A 23,138-nucleotide genomic window follows, 5' to 3' on the forward strand; every position below is an offset into this window, starting at 1 on the left:
ATCTGTTTCTGTAAAACACAGCTGTTCTGTTATTTATATTTTGCTATTACTTAAAATTAGAAATGTGGCCACATATATTAAGTAACTTTTTAAAAAGAGTGAATCGGTTGTCTTCTGCATCATTAAATTTTTAAAAAGCCCCTACAACCAATTAGCTTGGAAATCTGATATTCATGCCTCCTCTGAATATTGCTGCGGTCGTAACAAGGAAAGCAGCACATCCAGGTATTTAATGTAACAGAAACAAGGCACAGGCAGCAACTTGTATCCCCTGGCAGCTGACATGCTAATTTCTTTGCCTTCTCTCTTTTGCTCACTCCACCCCGCTTCACCAACCCCCTTCCCCCCCAAGAAACGAGGCACCCTTCGGGCCCGTGGAAGGTGCCTTGCGGGGAGTGGAGACGCCGGAAGAGCGAGGGCAGAGCGCGCGCGGTGCCCACACCCTTGACCGCGGGGTGAGCGCGGGTGGCCGCCGCTGGCGCGGGAGAGGGGAGCGGGTCAGGAGCGCGGGGTCTAGGCGGAACCCCTCCACCCCCCACCGCCCGGGTGTGGGAAGCTGCGACACGAGGCCCGGGGCCCGCAGCCCCCGGCTGGGCCCGGGCGGGGAGGGGCGGGCGGGGGGCGGAGCGCGGCGCTGCGCGGGGCGGCGGGAAAGGGGCGGGGAGGACAGCTCAGGCTCCCGCGGGCAGAGGGACGGTGGCAGAACCTGCGGGCTAAGGTGGGAGGCTCACCCTCAGGGAGGAAAGGAAGCGAGGACCGCACGGCTGGGCAGCGAGGAGACGTTTGGAGTCCGGGGCTCAGGCCGCCTACACCTCCTCCTGCAGCGGACACGGCGCAGCGGGCGGCTCACCGGCCGCCTCGGCTACCCTGCGCGCAGGTGGGCACCCCTGAGCGCGGCGCTCTTGCCCCCTCCAGGGCCGCCGCAGGCCGGACGCCTTGGCGTCCAGGCCACCAAGCTCGGGGACGAGGACCGGGCAGGTCCGGGGGCAGCGGGAAGGTGCACGGCCCCTTGGTGTGCCCGCTTGTGCGCGCGCGCTGTGCTAGGTGGGGAAGAGGTGCGGAGAAGCTGCCTCCCTGGGGATTCTCCCCCTCGGGTCTCACAGTCCCCACCTCCACCCCCTCCTCGAGAGCCGAGCCCCGGAGTGGCTTCGGAGGACTGCGACCGCCCCCCCCCATCTCGGTGGTGCGCGCAGGTCGCTCCTCTCTTCGCAGTCTACACCCAGCAACCATCCGGAGGCCCCCTGCTCGGGGCCCTCGGGACTGTAGAAACCTGGGGAAACGAGAGAGTGGTGGCAGGACCAGCCGGGGCGTGTGCGGGGAAGGCAGGAGTTGCTGGAGTATTGTCTGCCGGGCGGGTGCCTGAGCCCGCGCGCTCGCTCGCGCTTTCGGGGGCCGGAGTGGGGTGGGGGGGAGGGTGGGATGGGGTTTGCCGAACTTATCTCCGAAGGCGGACGGTGCACATGCACTTGGCGCCTTGTGCACGTTTGGACGAGGGTTTAATGGAGGCACGTGGGAGCAGGATTGGTCGCTGGCGGGCCCCCAACGAGCCTCTTGGGATGGCCCAGCGCGTGTTCGGGGTCGGGAAGGAAGGGAGTGTGAGTGTGTGTGAATGTCCGTCCTAGGGAGAAGGAGGAGAGTGGCTCCAGGAGACTTGATTTTCTTGGATTGGCTGCAATTCTTTCAAGCAAGCCAGACTTTCGGGGCGTTAAAGTAAATTGCAGGTAAGTGGGGAACGGATCTCTGATGGGGCCAAAAAAAAAAGAAGTCCGCAGGATTTGCGGGTTCGGCGGGCATGCTGGCTGGGTGGCTCCTGGCGCTAGCTCGCCTAGCGGGTGGGGGTGGAGCTGGGGGTGGGGGTGGGGGTGGTGCTTGCGTCTTTGGCTTAAGGTGCTGGAGCTGGGGCACTTGTTCTCGGTGGACTGTGGGACTCCGAGGAGGTAAAGAGCTGCGCGGCGCGGTGTGTTATTCTCAATTAACTCTAGAATCTGTATCGCTCTCTGTCTCTCTCTCTTACACACACACACACACACACACACACGCGGCGCGGTGTGTTATTCTCAATTAACTCTAGAATCTGTATCTCTCTCTGTCTCTCTCTCTTACACACATACACACACACACACACACAGGTTTGGTCTGTTAGTCTCAATTAACCCGAGATAATCTTTGTCTCTCTGTTCTCTCTCTCTTACACAAAACACACCCTGGTTTGGTCTGTTATTCTCAATTAACTCTAGAATCTGTGTGTCTGTCTCTGACTCTCATCACACGCGCGGGCACACACATATCCCTCACATCTCATGGCTCCTTTGACTAACTGATAGTTTGTGGATTTTTATTTATTGCTTGTTCTGCTCATAGATTTTGATTCATCTGACTTTTTTTTTTTTTAAAGAAAAAAAGACCTACCTGTATTGAAATCTGTGGGGTGTCTGAAAGACCTTTCAGCACTCTACATTCACATTCAAAATGGGAGTAGGGCATTATGATGAAAATAACCCCACCTAACTGCTGTTTAGAACGGAGAAAGCACCAGTTCATTTTAGAATTGATATTATTATTCTAAAGAGACATTTTACATTTTATGACCGTGTGAGAAAGTACCCTTTGCCTGGATCTCTCCCTCTTTTTTCTTCTTTGTGGTAATTTATGGAATTCTTAATTACCCAATTAACAGAGTGGTTGTCTTCTGATTTGAAATGGCAGATCTTGAAATGGTTGTAGGTTGGCATGTGGATGAGTTCTGTGACTCCATCTCGTTCTTTAATGAACTGATCAGAGAGAGTGGTGTTGATCTGAGACTTAATGCATGTTTCGATATCTGAGTAATTTACCAAACCATTGGGGAAGAGGGACTCCTTAGAAATTTTCCACAGAGGAGAAAGAACACTTTTATCTCTTGGAGCAAATATTTTGCTACTTGTTTCCCAATTGTCCCTGTTAGTTGCCTAGAAAAGATGCGTGGTTGATGAATAATACATAAGGCTTATTTCTTTTTTATGTCTACAGGTGGCAGTGTGGAAGCCAAAAACGGGAGCTTTCCAAAGTGGCTTCTGAAAAATAAGAGTGAATATACATGAGTAAGCTAGTACAGGAATCAGAAAAACCACAGGTATGTAGAACAATTAATACACCTAGGCGGCTTTATAATTATTGCATTCCAATATCTTGACATTTATATAGACTCTTATGAAGTGAAACCTATTTTGAGGTATTCTGCAAGGAGAAAATGGCTTATTCTATTCTAGACAATGTATTTAAATAAAATCCTGCGTGTCGTTCTATTGCATTACTTTTTACTCTCCTAAAAGAAGCATTGCTTTTCTGTTGTGACCGTGTGGCTTTGCATTTAACATTTAACCAGTTGTTGTTTGATACTTGCTTTGAAAAACACTTAACGAAACTGTATAAAACGGCCAATTTGGGGGAATAATTTCATTTGGGACACTTTTAACAAGTCACCCTGTTGAGCCGACATAACCGCATCTGCTTTTGACAAAAACTACCTCTCACTGTTGACTTGGCATACCACTTATCAGAATATGGATGCATTAGGCTGCTGCTTTTAAACCAGCCTTTTTTTTTTTTTTTTTAACCATCTTTCCGTTTTCTTCTACCAAGCTGAACATACGCGACGTACCTTCATAATTCACCCATTTCACTAAATTAATGGCAGGTTTCATATGGGATCAAAGGCAGTCAAATTGAGACCATTTTTCATTTTGACGCAGTTTAAAAGAATTTGCCTTTGAGGATCATTGAAATACAAAGTTTTGCCTATTAAGGCCCTTTTCCAATAGCTGGGTAGCACAGTGTTATGAATGGTAGAAGAAGGGGGGTTCCATCTCTGTGGATTTTTATCTTCTTAGAATGGTGGGCCATGGCTCATGATGCTCTCAGAAGGAAGCTAAAGTTATTACTATATTGGCTGTTAAGGGACAGGCATCAAAATGGCTGTTAAAGAGAATGAAGCCTTCTCTTTCCTAGGGGTGTATGCATTCATCATAATGCCGGAATGTGGTGATATCTTGTGATTTTTGACATTCTGCCTTTACGGCCGAAGAGGGATTTAATTAGCCCCTGCCAGTGAGGATGTAAAACAAAGTCAGATGCTGTTCCCGAAGCTTAAAAAGGCCAAATTGGACACTTAACCAGTAGAAGGCAAATTGGGAGCTCTGACTCAGAAAGTATAGGCTACACTAAGGACTGAGAGGTTCTTACTGTAAAGACCCCAGGGATAGGGAGTGGCTTCAGGAAAGCTCGTGGACATTTAGGAGCACGTAAGTTTGCACTGCGTGGGACTTAGATTCCTTATCTGACTCCGGAGCCTGGGAAGTAACTAATCATCTCTCTAACGCTTCTAATAGGAATAGGGTCTAATCTTCTAGGGCAGAAAGGAAGAGAGCAACAAGTTGAGGTTTTATTCTGTTTTTGAATCCTACCAATCTCATTGTAGAGACATGAGGTGCTGTAGAGATATTTTGTTTTATGAGGTATGGCATCCATACAATAAAGTGTAAAATGCATTATTCCAACGTGTCCTGCTCAGTGAATTTTGACACGTGCGCACACCCATGTCAAGATAGAGAACACATCCACCACCCCCGATTTTCTCCTCTTTCCCCTTCTGGTTAGTTTTTACCCTGCTTCTAACCTGAATGAAGGTAGCCATATTACGATTTTTTTTTTTCACATTGTGATTTTAAAAAATTCCATCCATTAGTTTTGTCTCCTGTTAAGCTCCATATATAAATAGTATGTTACAGAAGGGATCCTTGTGTATGTCTTTCACATTAACATAATATCTAGGAGATTCACCCATGTTATTGTGTGTAGTAGTAATTCATTCTAGTTTATTGTTGATTTGCAGTTTTAGTATATGGACATAGTACATTTGTTTATCCATTCTGTTGGAGTTTTGGTTGTTTTCAGTGTGTGGCTAATATGAATAAAGCAGCTATGAACATTCTTTTTTATTTTTAAAGATTTTATTTATTAGAGAGAGAGAGAGAGCATGCGGGGGTGGGGGAGAGGAGCAGAGGGAGGGGAGAAGGAAGGGGAAGGAATCTCCAGCCGACTAGGAGGCTGAAGAAGAAGAGGACGACGCGGGGCTTGATCTCATGACCCCGAGATCAGACCTGAGCTGAAACCAAGAGTCGGAGGCTCAACCACCTGAGCCATGCAGGTGACCCTGAACATTCTTGCTACGAACATTCTTGCTATGAACATTCTTGCTTACGTTTTTTGGTGCACATGCCCACTCATTTCTCTTGAGCACATAACCTAGGAATGGAGTTGCAGGGTAGTAGAGGAGGCTTCTATTTAGCTTTAGTAGATAATTGCCAAATAGCCTGCCAAGGTGATTGTACCAATTTAAATTCCACAGTGGTGTAAGGAGTTCCATTTGATCCGTACTTGCGCTAACACTTGGTTTTGGGGGTCTTTTTAGCTTCAGCCGTTTTTGGTGGGGGGGGCAAATGGGTATCTCCCTGTGGGTTTTAAAATTTCAAAAAAATTTAGTTGTGGTAAAATACACATAACGTAAGATTTACCACGGTGATCACTTTTGCATGTACGGTCGTGGCATTAAGCACATTCACTGTGCTGGGTAACCACCATCAGCACCATCCATCTCCAGAACGGTTTTCATCTTGCAGAACTGAAACTGTGCCCATGAAACAATAAGTCCCTGGTCTCTCTTTCCCCAGCCCCTGGCAACCACCATTCTATTTTCTGTCTCTGAATTTTTTTTTTAAAGATTTTATTTATTTATTTGACAGAGAGAGACACAGTGAGAGAGGGAACACAAGCAGGGGGAGTGGGAGAGGGAGAAGCAGGCTTCCTGCTGAGCAGGGAGCCCGATGTGGGGCTCGATCCCAGGACCCTGGGATCAGGACCTGAGCCGAAGGCAGACGCTTACCACTGAGCCACCCGGGTGCCCCCGTCTCTGAATTTGACCACTTGAAGTACCTCATATGGGTAGAATCCCAGAGTACTTGTTCTTTTGTAATCAGCTTATTGTACTTAGCACAATGTCCTTAAGATTCACTCGTGTTGTGTTACGTGTCAGAATTTTTTTTCAGGCTGAATGATATTACACTGTATGCATATACCAAATTTTGCTTATCCTTCTGTCGGACACTTAGGTTGCTGCCACCTTTTGCCTATTGTGAATAGTGCTGCTCTGAACAGGGGTGTACAGATATTTCGAGACCCTGCTTTCAGTTTTCTGGGGCACATACCTGGAAGTGGAACTGCTGGGTCATATGGTAATTCTATTTAAATTTCTTGAGAAACCACCATACTCTTTTCCATAGCTATGGCACCATGTTTCATTCTCAAAAGTGTGGAGGGGGTTCTGGTTTTTCCACATCCTTGCCAACACTTGTTCTTTTCTTCCTTTTTTTTTTTTAAGAGAGACATGCACGTGAGTGAGTTGGGGAGGGAGAGGGGGAGAGAGAAAGAGAGAACCCTAGGCCCCAGGCAGCCTGCACCCCAAATCCAGCACAGAGTCGGGGCTCAATCCCACAACCCTGAGATCACGACCTAGGCTGAAATCGAGTCAGACACTCAACCAATTGAGCCACCCGGGTGCCCCTGTTCTGTTTTTTCTTTTTTTCTCTTTTCTTTCCTTTTCTGTGTCCTCCTCTCTGCTCCCTTTTGATAGTAGTCATCCTAATGGGTGTGAGGTGGTCCTTATGGTTTTAATTTATGTTTCCTAGTGACTAATGTTAAATGCCATTTCATATACCTACTGGCATTTTGATATCTTTTTGTGAAATTTTTGTTAAAATGTTTTGTCCGATTTTGAGTTGGCTTTTTTTTTTTCTGTTTGAGTTCTTTTCTATTCTGTAGAGGAGTCCTTTGTCAGATACACGTATTATTACAAATATTTTCTCCCAGTGTGTGGCTTGCCTTTTCACTATCTTCGTGCAATCTTTTGATGATTTTTAATGAAGTCCAATGGTGGATTTTCCTTTTCTTTTATGGCTCTTGCTTTTTGTGTTCTGTTTATAAAGCTTTTGCCTACTTCGGGGTTATTTTTTTAAAATCTCTCTTTTAGTTATTGAAAATATGTAAAGGCAATCTGTTTGGAAAATGCGGTATATTAATTATAAGCTCATTTCAAATAAGTGCCCTAAGAATGAAAGTTGGGAATGTTCTTCGCTGCAGCAGGTGCCAGAGAAGGGGTTTGAAGAAGCGTGTTTTTCAATAAGATACATGGACACAGGTGCTGTTACTCAAAGTGGCCCCTGTTTTGGTCTCCCCCTAACACTGATTATGTCCTCAGGGCCCCTCTGGAGTGGGAAGAACCCTAGGGAAGAGCCTGGTGATGACTTGGCTAGAGGAAGGAATGTGGCAAAATGGATGAGTATCCATTTTTCCTTAATTCGTAATCCATGCTTGCTGAATGATCCTTCCGCTCTTCCATTCCCAAGGAGGGTTGCCACTGGTCGATGCTCCTTCTTTCCTTTGCCTCTGAAATATCAATGCCTCTTGGTATTCTGCCATTTGTTATCCTTTTCTCTTCTCCACCTATATTTTTTCCCCTCGGTGCCCTGCGTTCATGTTCACTCTTAGGTCTTGAGTTGTCCCTCTCCCTCTGCCCTGTGTTCAAAAGGCTCCCCAGGTCTTTATCTCCTGCTCTCACCACCTGTCCTTCAACAGAAGGTCTAGATCTGTATCCTTACCTGCCTCCTGGACATCGCCCACTGGATATCCCATAGGCGCCTTTATAAAACACACGTGTTGTTCCTTTTCAGTCCGCTCCTCTGCTTTCCTGCCTTAATTAATGTATTTACCATTAATCCAGGATCCCGAAGTAGAAATCTTGGCACTGTCTCCATCCTCCCACACGGCCCCTGTCCCGCTCAGAAGCTATATTTAGTTTGGTTCAGGTCCCCTTTGGGATTTGTAGTAATAGACTTCCAACCGATCTCCCTGAGTCTTGCCCTTGCCTCTAATCCCTCACTTGTCATCAGCTTGCCTTTCCTAAAACACAGATTTAATCATGTCATTTCCTACTCAAAAGTGATTTGTAGCTCTCTATAGCCTACAAGAGGCATTCAGATTCCTTAGCATGATTTACAGTGTGACACCCTTCATTATTTGCCTTCAACCTGCTTTTCCTGTTCCGTCATCTGCCATGTCCTCCCCACACTCCATCTGTCCTAAACTATTTGCCATTCCTAGAACATTCCTTGAGTTCTTCCCTGCATCTGTGCTTTTGCACATGGCTGTTTCTTGTCTACTTCTGATGTCCATTCCTGTCTACTGGTGACTTCCTATTTTTTTTCTCTAAAAACCAACTCCAAAGTGACCTCTTTGAGTGAGCCTTCCTATCCTCTGAGTAGATCTTGTTATTCACCCTTCTTTTAACGTCATCGGAGGAGATGCCTAAGTGTCGGCATGATTGCATTATTAATCTTTGTGCCCCCAGTAATTATTGAGAGTACTACTTCACATATGAAGGCATTTACTACATGTTCACTGAGTGAATCCATTCCTTACTGTAGCAGTTAGCTTTTTGCTGCTTAACAAAACACCACAATATCATTTTATCAGTGGTTTATTTTTATTTATTATTTAGTTATTTGAGAGAGAGCACGAGCAGGGGGGAGGGACAGAGGGAGAGGGAGAAGCGGACTCCCTGCCAAGCAGGACCCCGGGATCATGACCTGAACTGAAGGCAGGTGCCACGCAGGCGCCCCAGTCAGTGGTTTAAAACAACCAGCATTTAGTTTAGCTCTTGATTCTGTGAGTTGGCAATTTGGACAGCACTCAGCCGGGCAATTCTTTAGATCTGGGCAGGTTGTCTGCTGGGTGAGTTGGGGGGGGAGGGCGCTGGCTCTTCTAGGATGGCCTCAGTTCTTTACATATAGTTTTTTAAAAATTTTCCTTTTTAAAGTAATCTCTATGCCCAACGTGGGGCTCAGACTGACAACCCTGAGATCCAAAAGTCACATGCTCTACCGACTGAGCCAGCCAGGTGCCCCAACTTTTTTTTTTTTTTACTCTTTAACCAGGCTTGCCCGGGGTTCTTCACACCGTGGGTGGCAGGGTCCTAAGAGTGCGGGGCGCACACAAAGCCTCCTGAGGCCTTGGCTTGCAACTGCCACAAGGTTACTTCCTCTGAATTCTGTTAGCCCAAACAAGTCACAAAGCCAGCCCTGATCCAGGAGGTGGCGAAATAGATTTCCATCTCTTGAAGGGAGGAGCTGTGTCATGTTGGAAGGAGCAGAGATAGAGGAGGATAATTGCAGCCATTTTTTTTTAAGCAATATACTGCATTTGCCTGGGAGCAGGGATATGTGATTAATGACTTGGGTCACCAGCAGGGAGGACAGTTTTGACCCCAGGTGCATCTAATTGCATCTAAGATGAGTCCAGCTAAGATGGTCCCATGTCTCCTAGCATCCTCCTTTGATTCTCCTGCCGAGTCCTCTGTCCTTATCCTTTTATCCAAAGCATATTTAAGACAGCCCCAGTTTCTTTTTGGCCTTGATGAGATACCATTGATGCTGTAGGATGGGGAAGCTGCTGTAATGTGCTGGAGAACGGGGAAACCTCTCTTTCCTCCTCATTCTGGAAACTGCCGTGGATACCCTTGAGCATTGGGGACCTTCTGTTATGACACACGCTTTAGTATTTGCCATTGATTTGTCCCTAGCATCCCAATTTAAAAGGCATTTTGGGGGAAGGAGAATGTCAGGAAATGAAAAGAGATCTGATTAAAAAAAAAAAGAGAGATCTGATTGATGGGGGTTGTTCATCTGTGTTCTTCCTCACCATGGGTGAAAATTGAAGATCTTGTACTGAGAAGCAGTAGTAGTTTACCCAATCTTAATGTGTGTGCGCTTTTGCAGCTGTTACAAACTATTCAGAGTGGAAACCTGAATTTAAGTATTGGGTTATTTTTTAAAGATTTTATTTATTTATTTGACAGAGAGAGCACAAGCAGGGGGAGCGGCAGGCAGAGGGAGAAGCAGGCTCCCCACTGAGCAGGGAGCCTGATGCGGGGCTCGATCCCAGGACCCCGGGATCATGACCTGAGCCGAAGGCAGATGCTCAACCAACTGAGCCACCCAGGCGCCCCTGAATTTAAATATTTCTGATGTACTACCTATTCAAGGATTCTTTTTAAGGACTAGTGTACGTTAAGAGGAAGTTTGGTTACAATATATGTGCAGGAGCTTGGTTGAAATATACATGAAGTGTATACTGGTAAATATTCTTAGAAAAACATACATGAAGTGACCCTGACTTCCAGAGGTAGTAGAGTAACCTTGGGTCCGTTTGAGTTTCTCCAGAACTTTGTTTTAGTACAAATTTGTATGTGTTACTAGAGCTGTTAGAAGTAAAGAACACAGATCTAAATTTTTCCTCCTTCAAGCCCATTTCTACTGATCCTAGAAATACAGGTGAACTGTGAAGGGACCAAAACGCATAAAATAGGAGGCACTTGAAGGGCCTAAAGACCCCTTATCCCTCTCACATGTTTGCCTCCTGCCTTGTGCCGTTCCTAGATTGGCCACTGATACAAGTTAGAGGCATGAAACATCCACAAGCCGACTAATCCTCTGTCAAAATAACAGATGTGTTACTATTTATGGGTGAAAAGAGAACTTTCACTTACGTTAACAAATATCTTCTTAGCATTTTTTCTTATGGCATGCTTTTCCTTTTATTTTGTAGAGAACGAACGATGTAGATCATATCTCACTGTACTCTATTTATAGATCAGTTTCTTACTGAATCTCTGTATTGTCTTTGCTGCTGGCTTAAAATAACGTAAATTCAAATGGCCGTAGTTGAGTATTTTTAGAAGGCCATGACTAGTTTGAGTTAGAGAAATCAATATTTTGGTATGGTGACTAACATATAATAAAATTAAATTAAAAGAAAGAAAAATCAATATTTTTAACTATTCCCAGTTGAGCAAATCAAGGCATTTTAACAGATTGAAAGAGGATACTAATTGAGATGATATTGGCAGGTATTCAGGTTTTGTTTTTCCAAGAGCTAGTTTGATAGCCTAGACAGTAGTGTAAAATGTTTTATATACTAGGGGCGCCTGGGTGGCTCAGTCGTTAAGCGTCTGCCTTCAGCTCAGGTCATGATCTCAGGGTCCTGGGATTGAGCCCCGCATCGGGCTCCCTGCTCAGCGGGAATCCTACTTCTCCCTCTCTCACTCCCCCTGCTGGTGTTCCCTCTCTCGCTGTGTCTCTCTCTGTCAAATAAATAAATAAAATCTTTAAAAAAAAAGTTTTATATACTCTATTCCTGACATGTTGCATAATGTGAATTCTCCTTCCCAAGTTATATGTACTGATGTATAAATACATAGCCTATACGTACTATAATTTCTGGGGAAGGAGCGAGGGAGGGAGAGGGAGAGAGACAGAGGGAGAGCGAGAACACACATCCTCCGCATAAGGTTAAAATACTAGCAAGAGCTGTACGGAAATCATGAATAAGCATAGAGCTGAGTTATTGGAACAACCACACAGAACAGTGACTTGGGTTTTACCAGGGATTATTAGTAAAGAAGTATTTACATTGAAGAAGGTTATGATAGGAAAATGACTAACAAATTCAAGGTGATAGGTTTAGCAGGAGCCTCAGATGCCCCACTGAATGGTGTTAGGGGCCCCCTTGTCCTTTGAATACTAATCCCCACATTGGAAAATATTTGAACTGATTTGCTGGTTTTGTAAATAACTATATTTTTGTTCCCGATTAATGATAGCAAAATTTTCTTGTTGTTATGCTCACTGTCAATATTTTGGGTGTTCTGAAGGGCGGCTTGTGTACAGAGATTGGGATCTGGGACCACAGAGGTCAGCTTTGCCTGTCTGGCAGCCCAGCTGTATGTGTGGGGGGGGAGGGTCTTGGACTGTGTTTTGACAATGAAAGTAAACAAAAACATGACATGTATTTGACCAGGAAAAGGTAATGGAGGAAAACAATGTAGTCTTAATGAATTTCCTAAAGAGGAAGAGGTATGGCTGTTTTAGCTAATCACAATGCCTCAGATTTGACGGGTGATATTTTCCCCCAAAACATCTGTGGGAAATTAAAAGGCCACGTGTTCTGAGGGGACACCATGTGCTTTGGTGATAAAGAATCTATGCAGAGGGTCAGCCGTTGTCTTTTCTTTACCTCTAGGGAGGGCACTGTGGGATATTTTCCTTTGTTCACCATGCGTGTTCTTACCCATGTTACGGAGAAAGGCCTTGAGACACACAGAAATAGCCTGACTGCTGGGGTTTAAGTGATAGCCCTTGGCCATACCTTTCTCTACCTCTCTGACATGTTTTTCTGCTCTGCCTGTGAACATCAGGTTCACAGAGTGACCAGGGTCAGTGTGTGTGTGTGTGTGTGTGTGTGTGTGTGTGTGTGTGTGTGTAGGAGCTCTTCCCAGTGATGATGTTGGGTCTCCATATCTACGTAGTCAGTGAATGAGCACCTGGTGTGTGGTATTTTGCATCACTAGCAGTGATTTTCCATCACTATCAGTGAAAATATATATTCATTAAAATCAAAGCATTACACAGAGAGTTTTCACATTTTATTAGATTTGACCTTGGACCGGCCTGGTGCGAGCATCACAGGGCTGGACTAGAAGTTAGAAGGATGCTGTTCAGGTTTCTAGTCAGCTTCTAAATAGCTGTGGGTGCTGGGCACATCGTTCTTAACCGACTGAGCCACCCAGGCGTCCCAAGGGCACATCGTTCTTAATGCTCTGGGCTTTAGTTTTGGCCTCTCTAACATGAGGGTTGGACTGTTCACCTCTAGAGTCCCATCTTATTCTGCTACTCCATCAGTCTTAATGCCAAGATTGTGGCTTTTCCCCCTGATTTCAGTAAACTCCACCATAAAACTATTACTGGTATTAAAAACATTTTTTTAAAAGATTTTATTTATTTTAGAGAGAGAGCACAAACAAGGGGGAGGAACAGAGGGAGAGGGAGATTCAGACTCCCTGCTGAGCAGGGAACCGCATGCCAGGTTGCATCCCAGGACCCTGAGATCATGACCTGAGCCGAAGGCAGACACTTAACTGACTGAACCACCCAGGGTTGATGTCTTTCATCAGTATTGGAAAATTCTCGGGGCACCTGGGTGGCTCAGTCGGTTAAGCATCGGACTCTTGATTTCGGCTCAGGTGATGATCTGAGGGTCCTGAGACTGAGCCCTAAGTCAGGCTCCACACTCAGTGGGGAGTCTGCTGGAGATTCTCCCTTTCCCTCTGCCCCTCTCCCCACTTGCATGCTCTCTCTCTCTAAAAATAAGTAAATCTTTTTTAAAAATTCCGAGCCATTGTCTCTTCAAACACTGCTACTGCCCTGTTCTCTCTCTAATTTCTTCTGGCTCTCCAATTACATGGGCAGGAGACTTCTTCATGTTCCTTATGATATGTTTTTTTTTTTTTCCTTTCTTTCCCCTTTTCTATTTTTTAAAAAAATTTTAATTTTTTATTTATTTTTAAGTAATCTCTACAGCCAGCATGGGGCTCAAACTCACAACCCCGAGATGGAGTCCGCTCTATGGACTGAGCCAACCAGGTGCCCCTCCCCTTTTCTATTTGGGCTTTACTAGGGGTGTTTTCCATTAACTTATATTCCAAGTTTACTATGTCTAGTCTGCTATAAAACCCAACCCTGCTAATTGACCCATCTGAGTTATTTCAGACATTATATTTTTCTTAAATTAAGGTATTTTATTTTTCTATGATGTCCATTTGATTTTTTTGCATAGATTCTAGTTCCTTTTTGAAATTCTCCACCTTTCCATCCGTTTCCTCTTTTTTTCCTCTCATTTCCTTTGACCAATTAATTCTTTCAAAGGTTTTGTCTACTGAATCCCATTATCTGGATCATCTGTGAGTCTGCATCTGTTGTCTTTGTTTTCTCTTGAATATTGGTTACATTTTCCTGCAATTTTTCTCATGCCATAATATTATCATAATATTTAATTTTATAACAAGCAATTTTGTGTGAAAGAATCTTACTAGTTCTACACCACATCTTCCTCCAGAGAGGATTTCCTCCTTTTCCTCTGTTAGGTAAATATAGTGAGGAGCTGATCACCTTCGCGCCATCGGGAGTTGAGCTAAGTCAAGGCCAGGTTGCAGTTTTAGGAAGACTCAGTCCAGCTATGGCTGCCTGTGCTCCTCAGGCCTGGTTCTTCCAGGCTTTTGATTGAAACCCTAAAGGATCTTTTGTCTTTTTGGCCCTGAAACACTGTGGGAGATTAAACTTTGCCCTTTGGGGGTCTTGACCTCAGCTTCCTGTCCCCTTGATTTTAAATTCGTGCGACCGTTTTGAGGAGAAACCTGGCTATGTATTTGGGGGAGCACTCCTCCTTTAGTAAAAACTTCATCCCTGAAACATTGTGAAACTGGAGACCTCACTCTGCCTTTTAATAGCCTTTGGCCTAATATCTCAGTCTTCCTCTTACAGCTCTAGAACTGGACAAATGTGGGTATTGCCCATTTGTCACATTAGCCTCCATTAGCGTGTTCACCAAAAAGTTTTGCTCACTTATTTTCCTCAGAAATCCTTTCTCTTGGCATGTCTTACCATGATGCTCCCAAGGGCCCTGAAGGAAGAAAATCAGAGATTTCTGCTCACCTCAGACAGGCTCCCCTTCCTTTGACATACTTGTCCTTGAATCCTTTATAGTCTAACGGAAGCCTCATACTATTTTTTTCTGCATAAAACGTATAAGGTGGGATCTGCAGTTTCATAATATACATCATTTTCATGTCCTCATCTATTCTCCTCGTGGAGTCTTCTGTTGAAACATTCAGTATATTTCAGCTTCATGATAAAAGTAATTTTGGTAGTGAAGCACCTGCTGACTCATTACAATATTGCCAAAGGAGGAAAATGGGACTACTTAGACAATATGGTCCTCTTCAAAATATTTGCATTTCATTTTTTTTTAGTTTTTCAATTTTAATTTGTCTAGAAAACACTTTTTAGGTAGAAGATGGTAATGGAGGCACTTTCAGTTGATTTAAAGTTCTCTCAGATGGGTTCCTTACTGGACACATTTACTTCTCTTTTGTACTAAAAGGAGGCATGACTCATTACAAACCCTCCCATTTGTGAGGAGAATTTGCTCCAGAGAAATCTAGGACATTAATAGGCAGCATCCATATGGTTTGCACGTGTAAAAAGGAGAGAATGAGCCCCTCATATTATTTAAATTGGAACCATTTCAGTGTTAAGGAGCAGTTCTGTTGTTAACTTTTCTTAGAAGCTGCGTAAGACCTGGCCAGTGCCAAGAGCCCTAGGCCTGGTGGGAGCTCTGAGTTCTAGTATTGGCTTGGCCTCCCGCAAGCCGTTTGTCCCAGGGGAGGCCTCCGTGTTCTCATCCTGAGAATGTTAGGACATTGGAACAGCTGAATTCTAATCCTTGACCATCTCTGCCCTTTGGATTCCTGTCATTTATCATGTGGAAATTAAGGTTGTACTTGCATTTCAATGAACTATTTGCCAGGCTCAATTGAAAGAATGAATCCCTGCAAATTTCTTTCGACCCTTGCATTCTCTGTGCTTGTGACACCAAGTGGGAAATCTTAGATCCTGTGTCTCAGCATCTAAGAAACAATTTTTTTTTAAAAGATTTTATTTATTCATTTCAGACACAGAGATACGGAGAGAGAGAGAGAGCATGAGCAGGGGGGAGACAGAGGGAGAGGGAGAAGCAGGCTCCCTGCTGAGCAGAAAGCCCGATGCGGGGCTCGATCCCAGGACCCTGGAATCATGACCTGAGCCGAAGGCAGACGCCTAACCATCTGAGCCACCCAGGCGCCCCTAAGAAACAATTTTTGTTTTTTTAAATCGTGTGTCTTGAGTCCTGAGTCCCTGGATTCGAGTCCTGGGTTTGTCACTTATCTGCTCTGGGGCCCTGGGCATTTCACCAACCTGTAAGGCTGAGTTTCCTCAACTGGAAAATGGATAGAAGAAGACTATAGCCACGCCAGTTTCACCGAAGAACGCAAATGATTCATACGTGAAGGTGCTCTATGAACAGTCAAGAGCTGTAAAAACATCAGTTATCATTAGGACTGTAATGACACATCCCTTGTCAGCAGTAACCATCTGTTTGTTGTGGCTGTCACTATTAAAAGAGAGATGTGAAATCAGCCCAAGGGTATTTAAATGATATACACCTTGACTTTTGTTCCCACTTCGTTTTTGTTTTTTTTTGGTTTTTTTTCTGGGGGCTGGGGTAGGTAAGCTGACACTGTGAAGGATAAACTCTCTGCTTGAAACCATTAAAATGTAGAGCTGGAAGGGACAGTGGGATTATTTTAGCAAATCCCCTTCTTTGAAAGATGCCGTTTTAAGAAGTTGAACTGACTTAGCGAAGGTAACAGAGCCGCTTCGAGGTAAAACCGCAACTAAGACGAACCATTCTCTGTTTAAACCTTGACTTGTGCAATGACTTCTACTATTTTGGTCAGGGACCCAGATAAAGAGATTTCTTTCGCTTTTAAACTTTGGGGTTCTCCATTTCTCTTCTCCCTAACCTTCTGACATCCTTGACTTCTCTCCTGTCTCACAGCCAGCCCTCCCTTTCTAACCCTTTCTGGTTGTGGTACCTCACCCCACTCACCCCACTCCGGAGAAGAGAGTCCCCCACCCCTTACCCAAAGCTGCTCCCCCCACCCACGTGTTCTCTGGATTCTGACTCCGCTTGCCTCTTCTGGCATTTATTTATTCTAAAAATTATACTGTCTCTGTCCCATATTATCTTTCTTTCCCTTACTGTTGGTTCTTCTCCTTGGCCTACGAAGGTGCCCAAGCTTCTTGTAGGATTTTTTTTTTTTTTTTTTTTTACTTTATCTTACAACACCACTTTTCAATATTTGGCTACTAGAAGGAGAAATTGGTAAGCAGAGTCACTCCTTTCTCAAGTTCCATCCATTCCTATTCTTTTTCTTCAATTTAAAAAAAATTGTGGTGACACGCCCATAATGTAAAATTTACCGTGTTAACCATTTTTATGTATGTAATTCATTAGTACTAAGTACCCTCACGTTGTTGGGCACCCATCACCACCATCCTCTCCAGGACCCTTTTCGGCTTCCAAACTGGAGCTCTGTCCCCGTGAAGCACGGACTTCCCACAGCCCCCTGCTCCCAGCCCCTGGCAACCACCGTCATTCTTGGTCCTTATGGTTTTTCCATGCATTCCTTCTATAGTCTTGCACAAATGCAGTGACTGGCACTTGGTGGTGGCCAGAAAAGTTCTCTGCCTCTTTCCCCTGCCTCTGTCTTATCCTCTGCTCCTCCTTGTCCCCCATTTGTTGCAATGCATTTTCTGGTTTCTCCTGGGAACAATCCTCTCCTGATTTTGTAAATGGCGCACTTCTGCACTGCCCATCAGAAGCAGCTCATAGGCACCTGCCCGCTCTGCCCCTTTCTGTGCTCACCAGCCAAGGGGGGCTGTTTCCTTACACCCTTGGCACACCATGCTGAGCCTCCATGCCTTCAGCCCCTTGCTTCTCTTTTCTTCCATACACATTTAACCCAAATGCCTTTTTCAGTAAAGCCTTCACCCACAACCTTAGCTTCTGCTCCACAGAACTTCAGAAGTCTGATTTCAGTGTTGCTGGGATTTCACTTCGTCTCCCCTCTCCCCCGAGTTGGTGAGTGCTTCATGGGCAGGGACTGTGGCTGATTCTCCATCAGACTTGGCCCTCACACTAGGCCCTTTGGCAGGGCTGAATAGATGCAGAGCATTCATTCATTCAAGGACACTTCTTACAGAAATGTGCTTTTCTGATTTAAGAGACTGAATGTTGATCAACCACAGGGAACATCAGAGTATAAGATCAGAAGAGAGTGGTTCACCTTGTGCTCTGTTGTGGGAATCTATGATATCAGCCAGTTGGTTAAATATTGAGTTATTATACGTGAAATCCCACAGTGTGCTGGGTAAAATAATGGTCCTCCAAAGATGTCCATGTCCTAATCCCTGGAACCTGTGAACATGTTCAGTAGGAAAGGGGAATTAAAGTTGCCCATGGAATTAGGTTGCTACTCAGGTGACTTTAAAATAGATTATCCTGGGGGCGCCTGGCTGGCTCAGTCTGTAGAGCATGTGATCTTAGGGCCGTGAGCTCGTGAGTTCGAGCCCCATGTTGGGTGTGGAACCTACTAAAAAAAAAAAAAAGAAAAGAAAAGATTATCCTGGATTACCTGGGTGGGCTCAGTGTAATCAAGGGTCCCTAAAAGGGGTGTGTGCTGTAGAATCAGCTTGTAGCTAATAAGTTCCTGGACTGCTGAGGGTCTTAAATTGCCTTGAATATTATCTTTGGTTAATGCTTCACTGATAAATTCCTTTCTATAACAGATCTAATTAACATCCGTTTTCTGTGTTACTAGCTGTAGTGAAAGAAAGGTATTTCATTGAATGCATGTATAAGTCAGGTGCTTTATATATATATATTACCCTATTTAATGTGCTAAATAACCCAAGAAGTTGATATTATTAAATCCATTTATGGATGAGGACACAGGCAGGGTGGTTAACTTACACAAGGTCACATTGCTAGTAACTTGGCGACCCTGAGTTTTTAGTGCACATAAAAAGAAAAAATTCTGAGGTGTGGCATCCTCACTTTTGCAAGGCATGCTCCTGGCTTCTCCAGTCTGATGGTATATTGTACAAAGTTTTGCCTTGAAATCTGAAAGTTGATTAAAAGTTAACCAGGAGTCCAACAAAATCTGGATTATATTTTGGTATATTTCCCTTTTGTCCTCCCCCCAGCCCCGTGCTTATGTATGTTGCAGTTTCCCAAAGCTGCAATCCTAGTTTTTTTTTTTTTTTAAATTTTACATGGTCTATTCTTCCATATCCTGTGTCTTTATAATTATTATCTTTAATAGACAATAGGTGGTGTCCAAATTTTTATTGTTACAAGGAATGCTGAAGGAACAGTTTCCAGCTGGGACATGCTGTTCTCTGGAGAGCAGGAGCCCAATCCAAACCACGCAACGCAGTTAAAACCTCGGCTTGGAGGTGGTCGGCGCCGTATCTGCTCACATTTCCATTAGTCAGTGTGTGTCCTAGGGCCAAACCCAAAGTCAAGTAAGTGGGGGCCATGTACTTCTCCCCCATGATGATCAAAAGGATGAGTAATCCTGTTATACAGAAGAAGAACTAGTTGGGAATAGCAATCCCATCTACCACCTGGAGGGGAATGAGATGATTAGAGTAGAACATAAAAATAGAAATAAATAAAAGTAGCAGATAGAGACAGGCAGGTGGATTGTGATTCCGACCTTGAGCAGAGGCTCTGTCTTCAGGCGCCTCCTCTGTGATGTGGAAAAATGAAAAGAAATGATGTCTCCAAAGCATGCTGTGCTCGCCTGACAGGTGAAAGGCTGCCAGCAAATACGAGTTCCCTTTGACGGTGTAATTTTGCCACGGGACTGGATGTGCTATTTTAGCGTCTGTTTGGATGGAACTTGACTTTCTTGGGTTTTAACTCAAATACACACAGTGCTGTGGATTTTCTAGTCATTAAAGAAAAGATGGGCCTAATTTCTGGATAATTCTCCTTAAGTCCCTTTAAAAAGTGCACAACCACCGGGGAGCTAATGTCAAATTCCTGACCCCATTTCCCAAGCAGCCAAAATCAACATTTCCAAGGTAGGAGCTTGTTAGAATTGCCATCTTGGGCCCCACCTCTGACTTAACTGAATTGGATTCTGTATTCCAACAACATCCCCAGGGGATTCATATTTACATTAAAATCTGAACAGCGCTGATCTATAGATTGTCCTTAGAAATGCTGTTCTAGGGATGGGGGGGAGGGGCAGAGGGAGAGGGAGAGAATCTTAAGCAGGCTCCGAGCCCCAGAAATGCTGTTTTATTTATTTATTTTTTTAAAGCTTTATGGCTCTTTTTTTTTTTTTTAAAGATTTTATTTATTCATCTGACAGAGACAGAGACAGCGAGAGCAGGAACACAAGCAGGGGGAGTGGGAGAGGGAGAAGCAGGCCTCCCGCCGAGCAGGGAGCCCGATGTGGGACTCGATCCCAGGACCCCGGGATCATGACCTGAGCCTAAGGCAGATGCCCAACGACTGAGCCACCCAGGCGCCCCGGCTCTTTTTTTTTTTTTTTTTTAAGATTTTATTTATTTATTTGACAGAGAGAGACACAGCTAGAGAGGGAACACAAGCTGGGGGAGTGGGAGAGGGAGAAGCAGGCTTCCCGTGGAGCAGGGAGCCTGATGCGGGGCTCGATCCCGGGACCATGGGATCCTGACCTGGGCCGAAGGCAGATGCTTAACGACTGACCCACCCAGGTGCCCCAGAAATGCTGTTTTAAAAGAAAAATTTTCTTGGGGTGGCTCAGGTGGTTAAGCATCTGACTCTGGATTTTGGCTCAGGTCATGGTCTCAGGGTTGTGGGATCCAGCCCCGTGTTAGGCTCCAAGCTGGGCATGGAGCCTGCTTAAGATTCTCTATCTCCCTCTTCCCCTCCTCCCCTCCCTCTCTAAAAAAAAAAAAAGAAGAAAGTAAGAAAAACAAGTTTTTTGAATTATTATTTGCCTTTCAGTTTGATCATAGTGAATACAATCAAAAATATTTAGGTAAGATTTTTTAAAAGCCTTCTTTTAGGGTATCTAGTATTTAAAATGGGCGTAGTTAGAACAGTAAGAATTTAGAATTGTTTTTCTCTTTTCCAACTTCTAAGAAAAACATTTATTATTACCTAGAAGGTTTAATTTTGATTACGAGCTTTTGGCCCATGACGTTTTGTTTGGCTTATTTGAATTTTAGAAATCTTAGATTTTAAGGGATCAAACTCCCAACAGTATTAGAAATAATCTAACAAGTAATGTTTAGAGTCTTTGGAAGAAAATGGTAATTCTTAAATTAAAGAATCTTTTGTTATCTGGCCCCGTTATTTGATAGTAATCTTGTTCTTGAATTTTGTTAGGTGTAGATTGTATGTCCAAGGACCTAACTCACTGGAGGGAGGGTGCAGACACTGAATGAAGTGGTGTTTGTTTAAAAGTCCTTTACAAACTCTCAGATGCCCAACCAGTGTAAGGTGTTCACCTAGTTTTAGGGCAAACCACAGCCTGTGGGGCCATATCTGTACCTGTGTTTATAAATAAAGCTTTATTGGAACACAGCCATACCCATTAATTTACTTCATCATCTATGGCTGATCTCAGGATACAACGACAGAGTGACAGAGACCACGTATGGCCTACAAAGCCTATAAACGATTTACTATCTGGCCCTCTGCAGAAAGTTTGTTGACCTCTGGTATCAATTAATGAAGGATAGCTTTTTGTATGTGTGTGAAATTCTTGTGTCTGAAGATTCTTGATTGTTTTTTTCTTTTTAAATAGAAAAAAAAGGAGTCAGCCTAACATTTAATAGGTTTTTCTTTTTCTTCTTCCAAATTGTATGTTTTTTTTTTTTAAAGATTTTATTTATTTATTTGACAGAGAGAGACACAGCGAGAGAGGGAACACAAGCAGGGTGAGTGGGAGAGGGAGAAGCAGGCTTCCCACCGAGCAGGGAGCCCGATGCGGGGCTCGATCCCAGGACCCTGAGATCATGACCTGAGCTGAAGGCAGACGCTTAATGACTGAACCATCCAGGCACCCCCAAATTATGTTAATATTAGGGCCCTGACCACAGGTTAAATTCACTTTGCCACCTTTTGGACCTGTTTCTTTTTTTAAGTCTTTCAACCAGTCCTTCGCAAAGTACTGGAGATAATGCTGTTATCAGCTGCTGACTTGACTACACAGATGCAATAGTTCATCAGCGAGCTGTATATTATATGTTTCGTGGCTATCTGCCACTTCCCTCATGCAGCCCAAAGAATCTTTTTCTCTTGGAACCCGGTAACCTTTGGCTCTTCCTTCCCTGGGGTGCCGCTTTGTGGTGGGTTGTGGGTCCCTCACTGACAAACTCCCGCACTGGTTAGTCATGGAGGAAAGTGAGTCAGCCAGTGTGTGACTCATTGCAAACTCAGCTCAGAGTAACAAACCCCATCATACACCTCAGAGATCATGAGTCATTAGACTGAGACAACCTGCTGGTGGATACGATTTGGAAAAACTCCCCTATTGTGATCTTTCAACCCTTTCCCCTCTTACTATAAATGGGCTTAGAGTAAACATTAACAAAAGAAGAAGGACGTTACTCATTAGTGTCTTTTGGGGATTCAATCTTGATTTTAGCTAATTCAGTATTATTCACACTTTACTTTGTTCTGTATGGTTATGTGTATATATTTTAAAATTAAATATTTTAAAATTATATATATACACACACATTTATATCTATCAATCTGTTTATATCTCCATGTATTTTGAGTGTGTGTACATGTATATGTATAACTAATTCTCATTACTGGTAAGCCTTGTTACCGAAAGTTAAGAGAAGAGGCTGTGATTGTACCCTGTACGGGCCCTTTTGGTATCTGGACTCCCTCCTGTGAAAATTTTACTCAAGTAGGTGTTAATCCATCACTCATTTATGAGTCCACAAACAGGAGAACCTTTATGCAAAGAATCACATCCATTTTCTTTCCACTTAAGTTATTTCTAGGGAAAATATGTTGACAAAGCATAGTAGTCCACTAATATTCCATCAATTCAAATAGCTACCATAGTAACTGGTAAGTTCTTATCTAAAGAGTAGGACCAGTTTTTGAAATCTGTATAAAGATACCATTTATTTGCAACTATTGTCAGGGGAGAAAAATACATGTGTCCTAAATAATCAGTTGTTTAGCTATACACGCCGGGTGTTAATGTCTTCAACTCCAAACTACATTAATAATGAGCAAACATATGAGCCAGCTTATTCTGCTGTAGCTTTTCACTCGTCCACCTGCATGAAGATAAAGAGAGAGACGTTACAAGAATTGACAGATCTGGGGTGGATTCAGTGCAAATAACACTTTAGAGACATTTGAAACTATGGTATTCAGCTAAGTGTTCCCATAGTTTAAAGCTATATTCGTTTCTGAGTGTTGCCAAGGATCCGAGTGCTATGAGCAGCTTGCAGCAGAGATTTGTGTGGTTGCTATGTGCAAAAGCCCTAGAATAAGCAAATGGGAACTGATATCAAGGTGGG

General features: G+C 44.0%; 1 long non-coding RNA gene across 2 annotated transcripts in view; it reads left to right on the forward strand.

Moving 5' to 3' along the window:
* Nucleotides 1–704: 704 nt before the first annotated feature.
* LOC118541308 (uncharacterized) overlaps nt 705–23,138 on the forward strand; it is a 52,326-nt gene continuing 29,892 nt past the window's right edge. For both annotated transcript variants that reach the window (XR_013444845.1, XR_013444844.1), the window contains exons 1-3: nt 705–877; nt 1,623–1,721; nt 3,010–3,112. This is a non-coding gene — a long non-coding RNA (uncharacterized LOC118541308). The remainder of the gene's footprint in view (nt 878–1,622; nt 1,722–3,009; nt 3,113–23,138) is intronic.

This window comes from Halichoerus grypus, chromosome X (genome assembly GCF_964656455.1).
Source record: "Halichoerus grypus chromosome X, mHalGry1.hap1.1, whole genome shotgun sequence".
Taxonomy (NCBI): Eukaryota; Metazoa; Chordata; class Mammalia; order Carnivora; family Phocidae; genus Halichoerus; species Halichoerus grypus.